The sequence below is a fragment of the Cibotium barometz genome, chromosome 24, assembly GCF_041138505.1.
Source record: "Cibotium barometz isolate CiBa-2024 chromosome 24, ASM4113850v1, whole genome shotgun sequence".
Taxonomy (NCBI): domain Eukaryota; kingdom Viridiplantae; phylum Streptophyta; class Polypodiopsida; order Cyatheales; family Cibotiaceae; genus Cibotium; species Cibotium barometz.
This window is the reverse complement of record NC_141069.1, coordinates 5,018,070-5,022,988: the sequence shown is the minus strand read 5'-3', so window position 1 is coordinate 5,022,988 and position 4,919 is coordinate 5,018,070. Positions and strand designations below refer to the sequence as shown.

At 41.0% G+C, this 4,919-nt stretch overlaps 1 long non-coding RNA gene across 1 annotated transcript; it reads right to left on the bottom strand.

Annotated features, from left to right (window-relative positions):
* Positions 1-1,484: 1,484 nt before the first annotated feature.
* LOC147624826 (uncharacterized) lies at positions 1,485-3,006 on the bottom strand. The gene is made up of 2 exons (XR_015269017.1): positions 2,583-3,006; positions 1,485-1,731 (listed from the first exon to the last, which is right to left on the bottom strand). It is a non-coding gene; the product is annotated as an uncharacterized LOC147624826 (long non-coding RNA).
* Between the last annotated feature and the right edge of the window lie 1,913 nt (positions 3,007-4,919).

Below are 4,919 nucleotides of genomic sequence, written 5' to 3'. Positions count from 1 at the left end.
CTTAAGTGCTTCTTAAGCATGTGTTTTTAATGATATAAGAATATATATTTCAAGCTTAAATGATAATAATAATATCTTGCCTTTTTCAACAAATTGATAATATTTCTCCAAGAGTGATAATTAGGGACATCTCTTGAAAGCCTCTAGGGATAAAATTGAGCCTTTGTAATTGCCCAAGTTACTGCATAATGTACTCTTCATGGAATAAGCCTTCTAATCATTCTCTTTAGTGCTACTTAAGCATGTATTTTTAATGATAGAAGAATATATATTTCAAGCTTAAATAATGATGATAATATCTTGTCTTTTTCAACAAATTGATAATACTTCTCCAAGAATGATGATTAAGGACATCTTTTGCAAAACCTGATTTGGAAGAGTTTAAGATTGTTTCTAAAGGAAGATTATTACATAAGATTAAAAAGGAATCTCTACAACATTATCACCATTGCTTCAGAGCGGCCAAAAAATCCCCAAAACGACTTTTGAATCACTTAAATCGAACACCTAGAGAGACAAAAACGACCAAAAGAAGGGGAGATGAGGCTTGTGCAATTTGGCGCGCATAGAGTCCTCCATTTAAAGGCCTCCCTTCAAATGGAGGCCTCTATGGGCGCCAAATTGCACAAGCCTCTTCTCCCCTTCTTTTGGTCGTTTCTGTCTCTCCAGATGTCGGATTTAAGTGATTCAAAAGTCGTTTTGAAACAACCAAAAGAAGGGGAGAAGAGGCTTGTGCAATTTGACGACCGCATAGAGGCCTCCATTTTGGAATGAGACCTCTATGCGCGTCAAATTGCACAAGCCTCTTCTCCCCTTCTTTTAGTCGTTTCTGCCTCTCCAAGTGTTCAATTTAAGTGATTCACCAAATTGCCAATAAGAGTAGACGGTTAGAAAAATAACATCAAAGTTTTAAAAAAGGTGCCATATGATGACATAAGTGCCTTTTGCAAACCCAAAAAGTTGAGACTTGTAGCTTGTGCACATATTTCAATACCTTGTTAGATCCATTTTTGTAAGTATAAATTTAATGAGGATATCTTTTTAAAAAAATTCTAGAGAGAGAAAATACGAGTTTGTGAATTTCTTACAAGACCCTAGAAATGACCTCCAAAATTTTCTAATGGCTTAAGAAATTTCGATTAAAGTAACCCTTCAAGAAAAGGCTTTAATGAGACAAGCCGATGGATCTTTCCCAAAGACTAATTCTCAAATACATAAGCTAATCTGATTAATTAACACATAACCCATAAGTTAATTAACTAAACATAAATAAAGTAATGTGCCATGATGATTTGCACATGGAGACAAAAAGAAAGATCTTGATGGCAATAACACAAGCCGTGCATTCAAGATTAAGAGAGATTAAAGTTAAGCATGAACATAATGAATGAGTTAAATATTTCCCCCCCCACACGCATATGTCCAATATGTGTGAATATTTGGAAATTTTATTATTATGAGTCCCATAGTCCTTAGGCATGTCGTGTACAATTTTGCATGAGGAAAGTGTATCATACATGAGACATGTCATTACATGCTAAATGAGTAGGTACACTTGTACCTCATGCTCACACTTTCCAATTTTGAAAAGGCACGAACTAGTATCAAATTAATACAAAAGACCTTAAGCTTAAATAATTACATCATTTACAAGGCTTTCACACTAACAATCCTAAGAGGTGTTTTCCATGCTACCTTTCCCCGAGCTATCGGCCGCATCCATTCCTTCACCTACATCAACCTTCAACACAAATGCCAGCATGATGCCCCCAATATTAGGCGTCCCCAAATATTGGTACAAATAGAGAAAAACAAAGCATGTCACATTTAATCCAAGTAGCCCTTAGAAAAGCTTTAATCAAGGAAATCTTATGAGAAAATCTTAAAGAAAAGGCTTTAATCTAAGCAATCCATAGAAAATCTTTAATCAAGGAAATCTGACGAGAAAATCTTTAAAGCAATCAAAGCTAATTAAAGCTTAATCCAAAAGTAAAGCCTCGAGGCAGTCTGTTGGCAAAGGCGGTAGTAGCCTATGTTCAAGGCCAATACACTTCACATCTTGGATCCCATGGTTGTTGGTGCAGCAGCTTCATCTTCTTTATCTTCACACACGACAAGGCAGGAGGGTGTAGAGGCTTCAAATAGGGCTGCTTGGATAGCATCGAGCTGAGATGGGGCTTCTAGAAAGCTCTGATTGGCTGCTCTGCAGGAGAAAACAAGGGTCTGTGTGGGATACAGGGGTGCAGGGATGTGGCCTGACTTGATATCAGTAAAGGGAACGCTTGAAAAGGTGTGTGAGTGCTGTTTGATGTGAGGCCTTGTGGGCTGCATGATGCAGCACATGCCTCATCGTCCAAATGGGTAAATGGGTAGCATAAGGAGGGCTATGGTATGAGGGCTCTGGATGGCTGCATCAGTGTGAGCAAGGTTCCTATCTTTGTCAAGGTCGATCCGTATAGCCTTTGGCATGGTCAGGGAGGGCTACATGTATAGTAGCATCATCGCTATCCCCCTGTGTGTGGGAGGGTGCAGAGTTAGGGCCAGGAACCAAAGACCTCAAAAAAAAAAAAAACAGAGATTACCTCCTCATCACATGGGGGATTGAAGAGATAATGGCCGTCCTGCTGCAGCAACTGGAGCAGAGAGTCATTAGAGAGAATTCGCAGTTCGACGCCATCTATGCGAGCTATGTGTGCTTTTAATGGTGTTGTTGAAGCACCATCGAAGTGAAGGGCTGTGTGAGCTAGGATCATTGAAGGAGTGGGACTCGTTGGAGTGAAAGCACTGTCGGCTGTGTGAGCTAGGATTGTCGTTGACTCATTAGAGTCATGCTTGGAAATTAGGGCTGAGGAAAAAAAAAAGATGATTGTGAATGGTGGAACAGGAATCAAAGGCAAGGCTCTTGATACCGTGTAAAGGCTCAAAGAGAACCAAAGTAAGGCGGGTTTCACAAGCATCTGGCGGACGCAGCAGCATGTCAGGTAAGGCGGGCGCACACTTTTTGGTTGCGTCCGCGGACATCCCCAAGTTTCATTTCACAAATGTCGCCCGCCTGCAAATATAACATACCAAAACGGGGCCACAAAAAGAATGCCCTATACTTGCATGCAGAGATGACGGGAGCAGGGTGTGACGGGACGAAGGCGGGAGAGGTCGTGATTGATGCCGCTGAGCACGCAGGCATGGGGATTGCGCTTGGGCAACCATCACTGCCGGTCACAAAGCAGAGAAATGCATCCGTGACTAGGCATGCCACCTACCGGACGCGAGGTTTGGGTGTGAATAGAAGAAGCAAGCCGTCTAGTACGTGGCATGCATGCACTGGACGAACTTTGAAACCTGCTTAAAAGAGGATAGCCTTGTTAGACGCTTAGAACCTGAGTAGCTACGTACAAGGCAGAGTGAAGGAGACAACACGATGACCAAGAAGTTTATATAACTACAAGATGAATTCATTTACAAGTGTGAGGCTCTATTAATATAGTGTGTAAGCTATTATAATTGTGTGGAAGTAAGTGTATGTACTACAAGATGAATTAATTTACAAGTATGAAGCTTCCTTAAACCCGACAATTCTACGCCCAAAGGCCATACTTTAACAATCTTCTTCTTTTTTTACATCTACTATTGTGTGGCTTGTGCTATAACTTGTTGGTTGTGGGTTGTTTGGCTCACTAAACGACTAAACTAGCTCAAGGTAGCTCACAGTGGCTCAAAGATGGCTCATAAAGGTGCTCGTAGATGTGGCTCGAGCTCACAGAGGGCTCACTGCATTACAAAGGGGCTCACGATGGGCTCACATGCAACTCAAGAGTGGCTCACAAGAAACTCACAGAAGGTGAGCTCCAAGGCAACTCTCTCTCTCTCTCTCTCTCTCTCTCTCTCTCTCTCTCTCCTTCTCGCTTCACACAAAGAAGGGTCTCTCGTACTCCCTTTCAGAGCTTGCCATTTAGATCTTGCATCCCATACTCCGATTGAGCTAGATCTCGTCATTGGATCTTGCATCCCCCATACTCCCATTGAGCTAGATCTTGCCATTCTTTACTCCCATATTTGAGCTCTCTCAGTGGGATCCCAAACTCCCATTGGCATAAGGTTCACCTTGCCATTGGAGATTCACCCTACCACCATTGTAGGTTCACCTTTCCATTAGGGATCTCTCTCTCTTCCCAAATGGAGGTTCACCTTCCCATTGTAGGGTTCGCCTTTCCATTGGAGATCTCTCTCTCTCTTCCCAATTGTAGGTTCACCTTGCCATTGGAGGTTCACCTTGCCAGTGTAGGTTCACCTTTCCATTGGAGATATCTCTCACTTCCCAATTGCCTCTTCCTCACTCTTTATATTCCCCATTGCCTTTCAATCCATCTCAAGCAAGGAAGAATCAAACCAAATTTTATCTCTATCTTTTTTTACAAACAAATTGCCTAAAATTTATGAATAAATTTGATAATCATCAAGGTATAAAAATCAATTTCATGAAATAGTCGAGTAAGAATTGAAATACCTTTGTTAAACCACCATTTTTTTGAATGTCATGACTCTAAATAGCTTACATGATTTACTACATATTCTCACTATTTGAAAATTCAAAAAAGCTACCAATGATATAGTAGGCAAAAAGTAACAAGTAATCATAGATCCTCTAATCATAATTGACCTTAAATATATCTAATACATGAACTTGTACTTCCCTTAAAAAACTTATTCTCCTTAAAAAATACCGTTAAAATGTTTTTTGCAATGCCCGCCTCTCAGCATGTATCTCACTTTGATGTATAATGCACATTTGTTAGGCCTCCATTATGAGTAGTAGCCATGGTGCGTATGTCTTAAGCGGGAACCCCGGCTTAGATGCCGATGAGATCATATATGTGGCCATTGATGACGGTTAGGAGAAGGTCAAGGGATGGGGTCAGGCG